Raw genomic sequence first — 18,196 nt, 5'->3', positions numbered from 1 at the left:
TTGGAGGAAAGGTTTTCTAATGAACTTAGGGAGACTGAGGATTGGGTAAGGGTTAGGGAAAGAGAGTGAAGAATAGCTAAGGGGAATCACCAAAGCAGGAAAACTGAGGTGAGGTTAGCATAGATGAGTTTATCCCATTAGCTGCTGGGGCCTTTGGAAGCAGAGATCAATGCACAGAGGGAAAGTTATTTAGGACATTTTCTCAAAGAGCAGTAGATGGGACATTGACCAAAGAAAGAAACCTCAACTGAAACACCAGAAGGGCACTTGGCCCTTGGGAAGGTGGAGAGGGTGACAGGTGGGGGAGTTCCAAGAGGAAATTGTACAGATGTTCTTAGAATGAGAGAATCTTGTGTTATATAGGAACTTAGAGGCCATCAAGTCAAAACTGTCATTCAGAGATGCATGGTAACACTTATTATGAGCTTGGTACTGCATAAAGCATTTATATGTATAACCTAATAATAGTTCTTAAATGAATGTGTTTTTCTCTTTTGCCTTCCTGGGTACTTAACCTTCACTCCATTGAGCCTGGATATCCAAATGTGGGTGAAAGAGTATGTTTGAGAAATTAGGAACTTCAAAGAAAGAATGCAGAGTAAGAACATGATAACACTGTGAGATTCAGCTTCTGACATGCAAAATAGGATTAGGCAGCAAGACTATACCTTTGCTAACCAGATTTTTGTCTTGAAAGAGGATTTCCCAAATCCCCTCATCCTCTATATTGGCAAATTTTCTACTGAGCTTGGAGGACAAAGCTCATAATGTTATACCATCTTGTAAGTGATATACTGCGTCTTTCAGTAGGCTTCAAGGTAAGGTGGAGGTTGTGACAGAGATGCTAGTCTTCTCAAACAGTGGAAGAGGAGAGGAGATAGTGTCAATCAGACATCCCAATTGGGTCCTGACCTAGTACAAAGAGACCAGACTATGAATTATGCATTGTGGAAATAAAACTTTCATTTAAAAAAGTATTATGAGTGAAGTACTGTGATATTTTCTGTTCAGTTCTACTTTATTCTATACAATTTTATTTTTAAAAATCTTGGACACAATCTACTAAATTGATTTTATAACCTACAAATGAATTTTGATCAATAGTTTAAAGAACATTTTTTTAAGATTTGTAATGAGGACTTACATATTCTTTATTTTCAATATGATAGAGAAGTTTTACTATGTTCCAACATCGTTGGAAAACATATTGGAATGTCAAAGAGGTTGATGAAGAAGACAAGGAAAAAGAAGTGAACTTAGAAATTAATGGAAAACAATGTCTCTGGAAAAAGACTCCAAGAGCCCTCTGTACCCTAAATCAGAAGTCTTGATGTTAAGAAAAGTTAATAATATGGAACTGGAGCTGGAAGATTTTGAAGGACAAGAAAGTATAGGACAAAGGGTGGGAAAAGAGAAGGCTTTGAGGGGGTACAGTTGGCTCTCACCAAGGTGGTTTCCAGGAAATCCCTGAAGGAAGTCTCCCACCTAAACCTCCTTTTACACAATTTGCTAGAGAGAAATAAGCAGGAACCATTCCTGAGAACAGTAGGATGTGTAGAATTCTCTGGAGGGGTGCCAGGTGCTTATTTGAATTGCTGATGGTTGATGATGAACATCTTTATTTGAATTGCTGATGAAGTAGGATCCAATTTTGGTATATCAGTGGTTCAGATGTGTAAGGAAGTACCTCCAATCTTAGAAAAAAAGGAATCTGACATCTAAAATACTAAATATGTGTAACTAAAATTCTTATTCATCTCATTTCCTCTCCTTACTATATTCTCTTGAAGAATCTCCACTTTGCAGTCCTTGGGACACTCACCAGGTGTCAATTAGAGATTGTGAGGAGAGCGGAGTAAATGGAGAAGATTGGCCTTGGGGACAGATATCCCAAAGGGAAAGATTTTACAGGCTGAGAGGCATAGCTCAGTGGGTAGGGGTCTTTGTTTGCAGGCTAGAGGCAAAAAAAAAAAAAAAAAAAAAAAGTTTATTTAAGCAAGCAAGAAAGAAAGAAAGAAAAAAGAAAAGAAAGAGTGTTGTTGGGGTGACTTGCAAATTCAAGTCAGCAAATATGCAGTGAGGACAGGGGCCAGAGCAGTCTGGGGAACTCAGTAACAAGAACCAAAGGATAATCTTTTCAAAGTGTCATCACTGGAATGGGCCAGTTCCTTGTATCAGTCTCAGTTCAAGAGTCAAAGTCCCAAAGGCCACCATCACCCTGATACCAAAACCAGACAAAGATGTCACAAAGAAAGAAAACTACAGGCCAATATCACTGATGAACATAGATGCAAAACTCCTCAACAAAATACTAGCAAACAGAATCCAACAGCACATTAAAAGGAGCATACACCATGATCAAGTGGGGTTTATCCCAGGAATGCAAGGATTCTTCAGTATACGCAAATGAATCAATGTGATACACCATATTAAAAAATTGAAGAAGAAAAACCATATGATCATCTCAATAGATGCAGAAAAAGCTTTTGACAAAATTTAACACCCGTTTATGATAAAAACCTGCCAGAAAGTAGGCACAGAGGGAACTTATTTCAACATAATAAAGGCCATGTATGACAAACCCACAGCCAACATCGTTCTCGATGGTGAAAAACAGAAACCATTTCCACTAAGATCAGGAACAAGACAAGGTTGTGCACTCTCACCACTATTATTCAACATTGTTTTGGAAGTTTTAGCCACAGCAATCAGAGAAGAAAAAGAAATAAAAGGAATCCAAATCGGAAAAGAAGAAGTAAAGCTGTCACTGTTTGCAGATGACATGATACCATACATAGAGAATCCTAAAGATGCTACCAGAAAACTACTAGAGCTAATCAATGAATTTGGTAAAGTAGCAGGATACAAAATTAATGCACAGAAATCGCTTGCATTCCTATACACTAATGATGAAAAATCTGAAAGAGAAATTAAGGACACACTCCCATTTACCACTGCAACAAAAAGAATAAAATACCTAGGAATAAACCTACCTAAGGAGACAAAAGACCTGTATGCAGAAAACTATAAGACACTGATGAAAGAAATTAAAGATGATACAAACAGATGGAGAGATATACCATGTTCTTGAATTGCAAGAATCAACATTGTGAAAATGACTCTACTACCCAAAGCAATCTACACATTCAGTGCAATCCCTATCAAGCTACCACTGGCATTTTTCACAGAACTAGAACAAAAAATTTCACAATTTGTATGGAAACACAAAAGACCCTGAATAGCCAAAGCAATCTTGAGAAAGAAAAATGGAGCTGGAGGAATCAGGCTCCTGGACTTTAGACTATACTACAAAGCTACAGTAATCAAAACAGTCTGGTACTGGCACAAAAACAGAAATATAGATCAATGGAACAGGATAGAAAGCCCAGAGATAAACCCATGCACATATGGTCACCTTACTTTTTACATAGGAGGCAAGAATATACAATGGAGAAAAGACAGCCTCTTCAATAAGTGGTGCTGGGAAAACTGGACAGCTACATGTAAAAGAATGAAATCAGAACATTCCCTAACAATATACACAAAAATAAACTCAAAATGGATTAAAGACCTAAATGTAAGGCCAGACACTATAAAACTCTTAGAGGAAAACATAGGCAGAACACTCTATGACATAAATCACAGCAAGATCCTTCTTGACCCACCTCCTAGAGAAATGGAAATAAAACCAAAAATAAACAAATGGGACCTGATGAAACTTAAAAGCTTTTGCACAGCAAGGAAACCATAAACAAGACGAAAAGACAACCCTCAGAATGGGAGAAAATATTTGTAAATGAAGCAACTGACAAAGGATTAATCTCCAAAATTTATAAGCCGCTCATGCAGCTCAATATCAAAAAAACAAACAACCCAATCAAAAAATGGGCACAAGGTCTAAATAGACATTTCCCCAAAGAAGACATACAAATGGCCAAGAGGCACATGAAAAGATACTCAACATCAGTAATCATCAGAGAAATGCAGATCAAAACTACAGTGAGATATCATCTCACACCAGTCAGAATGGCCATCATTAAAAAATCTACAAACAATAAATGCTGGAGAGGGCGTGGAGAAGAGGGAACCCTCTTGCACTGTTGGCAGGAATGTAAATTGATACAGCCACTATGGAGAACAGTATGGAGGTTCCTTAAAAAACTAAAAATAGAAGCACCATACGATCCAGCAAGCCCACTACTGGGCATATACCCTGAGAAAACCATAATTCAAAAAGAGACATGTACCACAATATTCAGTGCAACAGTATTTACAATCGCCAGGACATGGAAGTAATCTAAGTGTCCATTGACAGATGAATGGATAAAGAAGATGTGGCACATATATACAATGGAATATTACTCAGCCATAAAAAGAAACGAAATTGAGTTATTTGTAGTGAGGTGGATGGACCTAGAGTGTGTCATACAGAGTGAAGTAAGTCAGAAAGAGAAAAACAAATACCGTGCGCTAACACATATATATGGAATAAAAAACAAAATGGTTATGAAGAACCTAGGGGCAGGACAGGAATAAAGACGTAGACCTACTAGAGAATGGACTTGAGGACACGGGGAGGGGGAAGGGTAAGCTGGGACGAAGTGAGAGAGTGGCATGGACTTACGTATGCTACCAAATGTAAAATAGCTAGTGGGAAGCAGTCGCATAGCACAGGGAGATTATCTCGGTGCTTTGTGACCACCTAGAGGGGTGGGATAGGGAGGGTGGGAGGGAGACGCAAGAGGGAGGAGATACAGGGATATATGTATACGTATAGCTGATTCGCTTTGCTATAAAGCAGAAACTAACACACCATTGTAAAGCAATTATACTCCCATAAAGATGTTAAAAAAAAAAAAAGAGTCAAAATCCCAGAAGAAAACTTCTGATGACCTAATTTGGGTCACAGTCTTACCCCTTGACCAGGGGATGGCAGTATGTCTTGATTGTTATACCCATCAAGTCTATATCCAGTGAAGGTGAGAATATAATTCTACGGAGCGAAACTGGGACACAAATGACAGGATAGGGATTGGATGCTGGACCGTGGAAAATCACAGTGTCCACATCATGCAGGGTACCATGCTGATAAAGAAGGCAGCCTCAGGAGACCTGCTGGGCCCAGAGGGAACAGAGGAGCTGACATCAGTTCTGAGAGGCCTGGGATCTGCACATGGCTCTCATATCCAAAGCAAATGCACTTGACTCCCTGTATTCCTTTCCAGGACTGAATTTGGAATTCAAATCAAACATTATTTGGATGGAAGAGATATGACTTTACTGGACTGTTTCAAAGAGCACATCAAAGGAGCTCTTTGTAAATAAATCATACTGCTGTGTTACATAAATCTTGAAGGACTGTAACTGCTCTTAAATATGCAACTGGGTTAAGTTACAATTAATGGCAAATGCCAGGACATTGCTAAATATATTTTTTCCTTTTCCTTTTATCCTTTCAAGAGGTGCAAATGTTGATTCCATGCCTATGGGAATTATGGATCAACCTTGTCTATTCTGCTCGTCATCTGCCATGATATTCCATATTTGAACACTTACCCAATGCAAATAGGGCTTTTTCCTATGCAAATACAGGATTTTTACTGAGAACATTAGGTTGTTTTTAAATCGGAAGAGAGCACAGATTACTGAAAGATAAAATACTCCTGTGATGCCACTTTCTTAAATGAATAAACTTCACACACAACTTGAGATGTACCTCTTTAGTAAGTTTACGTAAAGTACCACACAGACACAAGCATTCAAATCTGTACATTCATGTTACTGCTGCGGCTACTGCTTCTGCTATTGCTACTTCCTGAGTGCATGAGCCCATCTGATTTGTGTGATCACAAATGGACACAAAACATCCGTTTGTGATCAGTTCTTCTTTCCCCACAGGACAGAGGAACACCCTAGGGAAGACTGCCATTTGCAGAGTTTGAATCTTATAAAATATGTGCTCCTTGCCTCATGGTCTTCCTTTACTAAAAACTTTCAACAGCCTCTGATTGCCACTCAATTTGTGGTTCCTGCTGCTGTTTCCCAATAAGCCACAGCTTTGGTTTGAAGACAATGTAAATTCTTAAGTAAGATCAGCACTATCTGATGTTAGTGCTAGGTTGGAGATGCCAAGTTACTTATCCTGAAGTTCCCATGAGGTTTAGGTCTAAAGAACCTCTACAGTCCAACTCCTGGACCACTTCTGAAAAAGACAGTGCAAACGTTAACACCATAGCAACAGAAACAGTTTAAGTAGGCCATCACCTTCTAAAATCTATGGATATTAACCCTAGTTGGGGAGGAGGAAGATACTGAGTGATCGTGGGGGAGCTGAGAAGGCCATCTGCTTTAAGTAAGTGGAATTAGATATGTCCACAAGTGATCCGTTCATTTCTATTTGATCACTAGACAATTTCCTACCTTCTGACAGAATACCAGTTTCGCTGAAACTGGACTTGTGTATTTATATAATGGATTTCATACTTTTTTCCAGTTGCAATTTCCTTGAAAATATGCCAATGTTAATGAATGAAGATAAATATATCTACGGGTGCAGCTCCTCACTACCATTCTAGGGAAGGCTATTTCTAGAAATATTTGCTCAAAATATCTAAGCAGAAAATTTTTGTGAGATCTACAGAAATTCCAGCAATGTAGGTTTTATTTCCTTTTCCAAAAATGAATAAACCAAACAAATATGAAGTTCCTAGTTATCCCTATATCATAATAGTGTAGTGTACTTCAAGTTACTAGCCTTCCCCATACATTATATGTAATAATCATGGATCCTCACTGTGCCTATGAAAATCTATATTAATACTTTATATGGCCTTCTTTCCTTTCGTTTTACATCTGAGCAACCACTAATTCTGCTTCCACTAATGTCAGCCTGACTGATGTACCACCTCTTTAAAATGCCGAAAGTTCAGATTTGATTTTTCCAGATGAGACACTGCATTTATCATGATGAATCAATTTGAGAGGTAGACTAATTTTTTATAAAAGAAAGATTGTTTTCATAGTTCCTGGCCTTTCTCTTTCCTGAATAAGATCGGTCTTGTATGGGGAATCACCAATGGTTTCTCATTATGTAGACTGCTACAGTAGAACCCTAATTTTTAGTTGGAAGAGTCATCTTTTGATCTTCAACATGGCTACCTGTCAGAGGGACCAATATTTTTCTGTCTCAGCCAATCTTGCTGAGAGCTATAACTTAATCATTTTATCAGAAATTACCATTGCCCTCCTGTGGGACTTGTGCTTCCATCAGACATATAGAATCAACTGTAGTCAAGTGTTGCTCACTATGCTATTGAATAACTCCTAACTCCTGAGATTTGTGAAACAAATGTATAATTCAATGCAGTTATTGTGTTCTTAAGGGACTTAATTACAGTCCCCCAAATTATAAAAGAAGTATGTGTTGTTTGATTCCCTTTGGGATAGTCTAGATGTTGAATGGTAACTTCAGTTTTCACTCTACCCTAGAGATCTTTTGTGATTCCTTGTGTTGGACCTCTCTGTAGATTAAGATAACTGTCAATCTAAGAATCATATAACTGTTCAAATTAATTGCTACATATGACCAGATTTGGGGAGGGGGGATAATGTGCTTATTTTTCTTCCCTAAACTTTTGCTTTGTAGTTTTCTTGAAATCATTGTCTTAAGGGATTGGCCTAGACTTACTGCCCATTCTGACAAAGCTCTCCTTTATCTCAGGCACCCTAAATAAATGACTTCGGGGCCAACCTTAGACATAATCTGATTCAGAAGCAGAAGAAAATAACTCCCCCACCCAAAGCAAAACCTACTTCTACTTGCTGACCTGAAATTCTTTTCACGGGAATCAAAGTGTCTCATTTCACAGCTAGAAATCAAGGGCAAACACCTGGAAGATTTAAACTTCAGAGTAGATGAGGTTCAATCTAACTGCAAATGCTGCTTATGGCGTTTGATTATGTAGGTTTGGGAAGATAAAAGATGGACCAGCAACAGTGAGGATGGGAGGTTGTTAGTGATGAGCAAGAGACAGTAAAAGAGAAACTCCAGGGGAAATGCAGCCTGGTAGTAGGTGTTCAGAAGGCTGAGAGAGAGAGGCTAGAGTAGTTTTGCCCTGCTGGGTAAGGCCCTAATGACAAGTAGATCAGGGGAAGTCAAGAAGAGGCAAAACGGAAAGGTGATGGCATTTATACATGTGCATATGCTTGGCTAAGATGTTTCTGGAAAGCTGTGACAATTGAGAGGAATGACTCCTCAACCATCAATTTTGAGGCAATATTTTGGAATGTGGAAAAATCTTGAGGTTAAGGATTTATACTCCAATCAAAGTGTTTGGAATGTTTGTAACAGAGTGCGAAATAAACCCATGATATAGCTAATCAGAGTTTCCTGAAATATGTTATATTCATGTGTCTGGGATTAAAATACTGAATGAAAATCACACTTTGAATCTCACTAACATACTTGGGAGGCTCTCATATGCAAGGGACGATAGAAAAGCATAGTTTTTTATATCTTCAGAGACTCTCCAGTGACACAATGGTAAGACTTACTTCAGAGGAGAAATCCATATTTTTTAGGCTATAGAGAGTTTCCCATCACTGTAATGAACCATGATGCGGAATGTGTCAGCAAAGTACCCAGAACAATGAAGCAATTTCTAACAGAGGAATTCTCTCTGGCCAGTGACCTGTCCTGACTACGCAAGGCAAGTATACAAATGGGAAAGGAAAGGGAAATTAAAATTTGTTTGAAAATTGAAATAAAAATCAAGAACAAGCGAAAAGCTTTGGATATATGATAAAAGAGTATTTAATGGAAAGTGTAGTGATCATTGGCTATAAAAATGAGTTCAGTGAGACAGTAATATTAAACTAATCTTTTCCTTTTTGCATAAGACTTACGGTTTGTTGGAACACAGAAACATCATAGACATTTAACATATCTCAAGTTTCAATACACATTTGATGAAGACTTCCACAACAGCTTCATGGATGGGTTGTTGACAGGACAGCATGGTTGGTGAGTTATGGCGGCTTGCACAAACACAGCTGGTGCTTATGAATGACAGCGTGTGGGTCAGCCCTCTTCCAGAGCAAATCCTGAGTAAAGCACACAGTGCTACCAGTGAGGCAGCATCTTCAATAACGTGTTAGAAGCTCTTCCTTGACTTCATCCTGTTCAACAATCTCAGTGACTTGGATAAATTCCCAGAAAGCAAGATTATCCAAATTTCAGAATGTAAAATTAGGAATGATGATTTATTGAACAGAAAGAAACTACACAATAGATTCCATATTACAATTTATTATTTCTAGCAGCTAGAATATTGGATTAAAAATCTGTAGAGGGAAATTTAATAGAAATAAGTGATAATACATGTAGTTTTCATTTAAAACAAAGTTTGCTTTGGAAGTGTGGTTTGGAGACAGGTTGTTTTTCATGAAAACATCTCATAGAACATCATCCGATCTTAAAAAGAATAATGTCCAGATCATGAGACTATCAGTTCCTTAACTTATGGAGTATTATATTTGATTTTTTTTAGTGGCACATTTTAAGAAAGACGTTGACGAACAGTGAAGTATCCAGAGGTGACTGGAGCATCCTGGAAACCAAACCTATTGAGGAACAATGGAAGGTAATATACTACTTAGTGTTGATAAGAGAAAACTAAGAAAGTCCATCATAAAGCTTTTGAAATATATTTTAAGAGTTTTCCTGGACAAGTGAGAGGACACATTTGTTTTATATTGCTGCTGCAACAACAACTACAACAACAACAAAACCCCCCAGAATCGGTAAGGAGGCAGATTTCAATTCCTGAGAAAATACTTATTTAATTAACTAGGTCAATGATACATGTTGCCTGGCAAGGCAAGGCGCTCCCTTTGCATCATGGCAGAGAGGTCCACAGAGGCAATATTTAAGACACGGGAGTAAGTAGAAGGAGAGATATAGATTATGAGGGGGAGCACACCAAGGATGGAACCCTGACATTGGGGGTCCCTGAGGAAGACAATCCACAGGAGACTGAGTAGAAGAAACTCAAGTGTTAGGAGACAGAAAACAGCATCATTTTATAGAAACCAGAGGAAGAAGCCAAGAAGAAATTAAATGATCACCAGCATTGAACAACTCAAGAGAGATCAAGTAAGATAAGAACTGAAGAGGAATCTTTGTATTTAATAGGCAGATCACTGGTGATCTAAGTGATTTCAGTCACATTATGAGGACAGAAGCCAAATTGTGGAGAGTTGTGGGAAAATGAGAGATGAGGAAGAGCAGCAGATAGCCAAAGTTGTTCTTTCCAAAATGCTATCTGAAAAGTTGCAAAGGAAGGACAATGCGGCAATGGTATGGACTGAATGTTCGTGTCCCCCCACGCCCAATTCATATGTTGAAGACCAAACCCCAATGCGATGGTATTTGGAGATGAGGTGTTTGGGAGGTAATTAGGGTTAGACGAGACCAGGAGAGCAGAGCCCTCATCATGGGATTAGTGGCGTTATAAGAAGAGATATCTCTCTCTGCCATGTGAGGACACAGAGAGAAGGCAGCCATTGCAAGCCACCAGAAAGAGGGCTCTCACCAGAACCTATCCCTACTGGCACCCTGATCTTAGACTTCCAGCCTCCAGAATTGTGAGAAAATATATTTCTGTTGCTTAAGCCACCCAGTCTATGGTATTTTGTTATGGCATCCTGAGCTGACTGATACAGGCAATAACCAAAATGAGGTTCTGGATCAAGGGAAAGACTTTTAATTTTAATTTTTTTTAGGATGGACAAGGTTGAGCATGTTTCTAGGCTTAGAGGAGGAAACCAGTGAAAAAGGAAAGGTTGAGGATACAGAAGGTAAAATAGATAATTAATGGAACAAAACTCCTCAGAAAGCAGGAGGAAGTGGAGCCAAGAGCATGACACAGGGATTGATCTAAAATGGGAAAAACACATACTGGGTGTATAGGAAGCAGAGTTTCCGGAATCACTCCCCATAATTGGCTGTTGAAGTGTTGAATATTCTGCTTTCAGGAAGTGTTGGAGGACAATAAAATATGAAGTTGGAGAAGAGTGGATTCCACAAAATGCTTCGTTTATTAGGAGATATGTTGGTTTATTACTAGCCTTTCAGAAACTATTTCCCTCCAAATATAGGAACCTCCACTTATTTTGGGGGAAAATGGAGAAAATTTTATTTCCATTGTAGCTATATGGTAAACAGAGTGATTAAAAAAAAATAAAAAGCAAAGCTTAAATAACTGCTTCTAGGTGAAGTTTTAAGCCAGGGACATACAAGTCTATAATAGTCAATGAAAATAAATAACAGACATATTACTGATGCTGCACAATACTCAGCCAAAAGCATTTTCTAAAGATTTCCAATGCAAATCTGAGTGTCAGAAATATTTTTCAATGGAGAGAATAATTTCTCCTCTCCTGGGGTTATTGAATGCCCAATATTTAAGATATAAACTCTTATTTCAGTATTAGGTTCTTTTAAAAACACATTTAATGTTATCTGGGCTCGATTAGTCTCTGCTGATGACCGTTATTAACATAATTTAGCCCTGACTTTTCCTGTTCCTGAGGCACAGGGAATTCCATGCACTCCTCAAGTAACACCTGGCACCTCTAAAGTACACAGAAAATGTTTGGTAATTCAAGTTTCATTGCTTTTTAGCATTTGCCCAGGAAATAATAAATGTGAGAATCAAAGCATGACTGTTTTGCAGAGCCTCATCTACATATAATATAAATAGCCTGATTAAAGGTAATCATCCAATCGTCCTGATTTGCAAATGGAGGACGTTTTAAAACACTGCCATCTACTGCACGAGCCACAAATTGCATGGGCATTTTACAAACCGAAAGTAGATACAGATGTTTGTGCCTTACCCAGCTCTATCATTTAACTGTTGAGATGATTTGAAATAATAAACAAGTTATTGGTTTTCTTAGGTGTTGTACCAGGAAAGATAAATTTATATATGCACTTCTATGACACTTTCTAGAATAGTCAGGCTTGTGGAAAGGCAGGATTGGGGAGGATTTGTAGGTTCTGACATGGGAAGCCTGGTATGTAACTAGTGTTTAGTACACCACTTCTGTTAGTGGCTCAGAGCCTCCTGTTGTGAGTCACTAAGTAATAACCATCTTGAACATGAAATCCATGCTTGATTTAAAGGGGAGACTTATAAAACCTTCAGTGAAACTAAATAGCTTTTCGTCTGGCTCTCAGAGTCCTTGAAATTCTCAGTTCAAGGGAGGTGAAATAATTACATAATAACGCATAGAGTTAATTTATCTTTTTCTGCAGATTTTTATTGTAAAAATGTTGCTTTCCACAGAATAATTCACTGATTCTTTTTATATCTCATTTGAGTGTATATATTTGGTAGAGAAATTTTATGAGAGTATTATCTGTGGAGCCTCTATCACCTTAATATCATGAAAAAGTAATCTTGACTGAATTAAATAAAAAGAATATGCTTTCACTGTTAAGTCTCCATTTGTCAGGGGAAAAAACGTTCTCTAAATCTCAATCATTTTTATCTGTTTGCCTTTCACTGAAGTAGATGATCTATTCTGTGATTTTGCAGTTATTGTCTAGTAATACACATTGAGGTGACATATCTTAGGATTTCAATTGGCAAGACACATATAAACAAGCAAGATCAATAGCCTGATGACCCTATGGATCAGAACTTTGGAATCTTAATGTTTACCCATTATCTTTCACAGGCTTCTATTTAGGTGTGTGACATGAATACCAAGTTTACCTGCTTGCAATCTCTGAATAAAGCATACTGATCGAGAAAAAAGAATTGGGAGTAAGCATGATAAGACTGGTGCCCTCCAATTCTAACCACTAATCATTAGAACAAGCAATTTAGAAAAGTGTATAGTAGGGAATTCTGGTGCATTTAAATTCAACATTTTAAACTGGATTCAAATTACATTGCCGTTAGTCTAGTCGTTCACTTTTTGGGTTACATCTATAGAAATAATTCTTAATTTAAAATACAGATTCTCAGTATTCTGATAAATAGTTTTATTTTTCTGGTGTGATGGTTAATTTTGTGTCAGTTTGGCTGGGCCACAGTGCCCATGTTCGTGGTTAAACGTTATTCTGGATATTTCTGTGAGAATGTTTTGGATGAGATTAACATTTTTTTAAACTTTTTATTTATGACAGTGGACTTCGAGTAAAGCAGAGTGGCCTCCATTGGATGCGATTCCTCCAATCAGTTGAAATCCTGAATAAAACAAGACTGACCTCCCTGAGTAAGAAGGAATTCTGTGGCAGATAGCTTTCGAACTTGAAAGCTATCATTGGCTTTTCCCGAGTCTCCGGCTTCTCAGCCCACCCTGCGGATTTTGGACTTGCCATCCTCCATAATAGTATGATATCCTAATGGTTCTGATTTCTAGACAACCCTCACTAATACACCTGGTGTTTAATTTTTTAAATCAAAGATGAATGTCATATTAGATTTTTCCTTTGCAAGCAACAGAATCTGACCCTGGCTGAGTTAGTTATGTTTTCCATGAGCCCATTGAGTAAGCCTTGGATTGATAGAGCAAGTAAGTTGTCTGACAGCCTCAGGTTGGTCATCTTGTCTACCTGCTGGTCCAGGGGCCATCACAGGGGGATTTGGTGAGCATTCACAGTAGCCACTGCTGAGCCTAGGTGTTAGTCAACCAACCAAGCAAATAATACCCATGTAATTCTCTCAAACATTAATCCAGAAGCTCTGTTAAGTGCATTCATATTGATCAATTTAGCCCAATCTAGAATTATTTATCCCCCCTACTTTTTTCTCTCTTAGAATCTATTACTATACATATTCTCTTCCCCCTTCCGTCCATCCTTCCTTCCTTTCATTCATCAACACAAATTAGCAAACCCTGGCAATTCTTTTGATGTGTGAGTCTTTGACTCTTGGGTTTGACTTTATATTTGGGCTCACTGGGAACAGGTAAAAGGTCTGGAGACAATGGGAGATGGTACAAGTGGCGGAAGGAGAATCACCTTCCCCTTGCAAGGAAACTGAGGTGAGATAATCATAGGATCTTCACATGAGGCAGGAGGAGCCTCAGGCAGAGGAGCAGGTGGTGCTTCTCCTTGAGGAGCCTCGGGGCAGTCTGGGATTCTGGAGGACTCTGAGTCACTCAAATCTTGCCATAAATTCCCATTTTGGGGGGTCTCATTCTTTCCCTTAACGTTCTTATAAGAGAATAGGCTTGGTCATGAATTCAACTGTTATAAAAAAACAATCCAGAGAATCAAATTTTGAGTTTGATTTTTCTAGTATGTGATCCTGTAATTACTTTTTTTTTTGCAAGTCACAAGATTTATTTATTTATTTATTTTCTGCTTTGGATAGTCTTTTTTTTTTTTTTTTAAATTGGGAGTATAATTGCTTTACAATGTTGTGTTAGTTTCTTCCGCACATCGAAGTGAATCAGCTATACGTATACACACATCCCCTCCCTCTTGGACCTTTCTCCCCCCTCCATCCCACCCAACTAGGCCATCACATAGCACCGAGCTGAGCTTCCTGAGCTATATAGCAGGTTCCCACTAGCTATCTATTTTACACATGGTAGTGTATTTATGTCAAACTTAATCTCCCAGTTCATCCCACCCTCCCCTTCCCCCACTGTGTCCACACGCCCATTCTCTACATCTGCCTTTCTATTCCTGCCTTGCAAATAGGTTCATCTATACCATTTTTCTAGATTACACATATATGCGTTAATATACGATATTTGTTTTTCTCTTTCTGACTTACCTCACTCTGTATGACAGACTCTAGGTCCATTCACATCTCTACGAATGACCCAATTTCATTTCTTTTTATGGCTGAGTAATATTCCATTATATATATATGTACCATATCTTCTTTATCCATTCATCTGTCTATGGACATTTAGGTTGTTTCCATGTCCTGGCTATTGTAAATAGTGCTGCAATGAACGTTGGGATACATATGTTTTCTCTGGGTGTATGCTCAGTAGTGGGATTGCTGGGTCATATGGTAGTTCTGTTTTTAGTTTTTTAAGAAACCTCCATACTGTTCTCCACAGTGGCTGTATCAATTTACATTCCCACCAACAGTGCAAGAGGGTTCCCTTTTCTCCACACCCTCTCCAGCATTTATTGTTTGTAGATTTTCTGATGATGGCCATTCTGACTGGTATGAGGTTTTGATCTGCATTTCTCTGATAATTAGTGATGTTGAGCATCTTTTCATGTGCCTCTTGGCCATCTGTATGTCTTCTTTGGAGAAATGTCTATTTAGACCTTCTGCCCATTTTTTGATTGGGTTGTTTGTTTTTTTGATATTGAGCTGCATGAGATGTTTGTATATTTTGGAGATTAATCCTTTGTCTGTTGTTTCGTTTGCAAATATTTTCTCCCATTCTGAGGGTTGTCTTTTCGTTTTGTTTACAGTTTCCTTTGCTGTGCAAAAATTTTAAGTTAATTAGGTCCCATTCGCTTATATTTGTTTTTATATTCATTAATCTAGGAGGTGGGTCATAAAAGACTTGCTGTGATTTATGCCAAAGAGCGTTTTTCCTGTGTTTTCCTCTAAGAGTTTTATGGTGTCCTGTCTTAAATTTAGGCCTTTAATCCATTTTGAGTTTATTTTTGTGTATGGTGTTAGGGAGTGTTCTAATTTCATTCTTTTACATGTAGCTGTCTAGTTTTCCCTGCACCATTTATTGAAGAGGCTGTCTTGTCTCCATTGTATATTCTTGCCTCCTTTGTAACAGATTAGGTGACCATAGGTGTGTGGGTTTATCTCTGGGCTTTCTATCCTGTTCCATTGATCTATATTTCTGTTTTTGTGCCAGTACAAGACTGTCTTGATTACTGTAGCTTTGTATCATAGTCTGAAGTTGGGGAGCCTGATTCCTCCAGCTCCATTTTTCTTCCTTAAGATTGCTTTGGCTATTCAGAGTCTTTTGTGTTTCCATACAAATTGTGAAATTTTTTGTTCTAATTCTGTGAAAAATGCCATTGGTAATTTGATAGGGATTGCATTGAACCTGTAGATTGCTTTGGGTAGTATAGTCATTTTCACAATATTGATTTTTCCAATCCAGGAGCATGGTATATCTCTCCATCTGTTTATGTCATCTTTGATTTCTTTCATCAGTGTTTTATACTTTTCTGAGTACAGGCCTTTTGCCTCCTTAGGTAGGTTTATTCCTAGCTATTTTATGCTTTTTGTTGCAATGGTAAATGGGATTGTTTCCTTAATTTCTCTTTCTGATCTTTCATTGTTAGTGTATAGGAATACAACAGATTTCTGTGCATTAATTTTGTATCCTTCAACCTTACCAAATTCATTGATTAGTTCTAATAGTTTTCTGGTGGCATCTTTACAGTTTTCTATGTATAGTATCATGTCATCAGCAAACAGTGAGTTTTACTACTTCTTTTCAAACTTGTATTCCTTTTATTTCTTTTTCTTCTCTGATTGCCGTGGCTAGGACTTCCAGTACTATGTTGAATAATCTGTAATTACTTTTGATTAGAGACTTTTATGTCTTAACTATGGACATTCCATAGTTTTCTGTGAGCTGGGAATTTAATAAGTTGAGGCTTTTATTCTCTTTCTTTAAGCTACCCAGTGCAATTAGAAGCAAACATCTTATCCTACAGCCCTTAAATCCCTCACAACCTTCCTATTTTTTTCTATGGTAGCAGCTACATGGTCACTCAAAGTATTGCCTTCAACAGGCATTTTATTCCATGTGGCTGTAGGTGTTAATTGTTATTACCTAAATTAATTAGCTCTTTTGCCACTATGTGTGTGCTGTGTGATGCCAGAATCTACCTATTGTTATTAGCTGGATTTTAGGAGCTAGGTCCAATGAGTTCAGATAACCCATTCCAGATTTTCTCCATTTTTCTGAGATTCTGCTGTCTGTAGCCACTTCCATAATTGACTTCTGTAACATGAGTTTTTAGCAGTAAGGAAGAAAAACAAAAACATTAACGAAAGACCTGAAACTGTGTATACTTAACTATTTTATTAACATTTGGTGAATGGTTGAAAAGGGTAACTTGTGAATATATTTCAGAAATGAAAGGAGAAAGACAGAGGAGAACAGTGACTAAGAGGGAAAAAAAAGGAGAATAAAGGAGGGCAGAGATGAAAGAGAGAGAAACAGGAGGGAGAGGAAAGAAGTTAAAGGACATGTTGATAGGAAAGAAACTAGAAGGCAGGTAGACTTGAGGGAAGGGAGAAGAACTGGGGGAGAAAGAAATGTAGAAAATTCAAATCAGAGTGCTGGCCTCCAGAGCTCACAATTTTAAACATTATAATCCAAGTTTACACAACTAGTAAGTGGCATTTGGATTTGGAGCCAAATCTCTTAATTCCTTGTTTTGAGAGCCTTTATTTCAACATTTTTTTTCATTTGATTTGGTGCATAGAAAACTATAAAGTCATGTACAAATGAGAATGCTAATGCATTACTTGAACCATACAGTTTACTCCATCCAGTGAACTCAAAAGAAGTAATTAACTAACTCCTTTGATTCTGTATTTTGCTTTGCCTCATGAGACCTTGATCCTACATGTCCCCCATCCCAGAAAGTAGCCTATAGGATTGTTTCTTGTTAACCAGATATTCCCACAATAGATAATCTTTGCATGTTCTATGATATCCTGTAGATGGCACCTTGGTTGATGCTTCCATTTCTTACTAAGCTTGTACTGATAGGACTATGTGATGTACAATTTAGATAGGAGGCATTTGAGTTAAGTCAAATGTAAAATGTTAAGTAAATGCATGAATTTTTCTGGTGCAAATTCTCATTTTACTTAGGCCAGCATGATTACAGTTTTATAACATGATTTCAGACTATAATGACATTACTACGCTAATTCTGAGGAAGTCAATTGGATTTTATATACTAGCTATAACAACCAGTAATATTTTATAGCTATATGATGGTTGTTATGAATATTAATTGCCACTATCAACTGTTCCTGGACTTTTACCATTTATTCTCTATTCCTTTGACTTTACAATGAAGGCTCTATAGTGAAATTATTATTATCTGTGCAAAGCAATTTTTTTAAATGTCTTTTTGAATCTTTTGGATTACTCTAATTCTATCTTCCTATTTTTAATGACCGAATATTGTAGAAGTAGATTATTTTGGAGGTGG

At 37.7% G+C, this 18,196-nt stretch overlaps 1 long non-coding RNA gene across 1 annotated transcript in view; it reads right to left on the bottom strand.

Annotated features, from left to right (window-relative positions):
- Positions 1–9,526: 9,526 nt before the first annotated feature.
- Positions 9,527–18,196, bottom strand: part of LOC132372089 (uncharacterized) — a 45,604-nt gene continuing 36,934 nt past the window's right edge. Inside the window, exon 3 of the long non-coding RNA XR_009505092.1 lies at positions 9,527–9,621. This is a non-coding gene — a long non-coding RNA (uncharacterized LOC132372089). The remainder of the gene's footprint in view (positions 9,622–18,196) is intronic.

This window comes from Balaenoptera ricei, chromosome 9 (genome assembly GCF_028023285.1).
Source record: "Balaenoptera ricei isolate mBalRic1 chromosome 9, mBalRic1.hap2, whole genome shotgun sequence".
NCBI lineage: Eukaryota > Metazoa > Chordata > Mammalia > Artiodactyla > Balaenopteridae > Balaenoptera > Balaenoptera ricei.
Note: the sequence above shows the minus strand (reverse complement) of the source record. Positions and strands in the feature narration are given on the sequence as shown.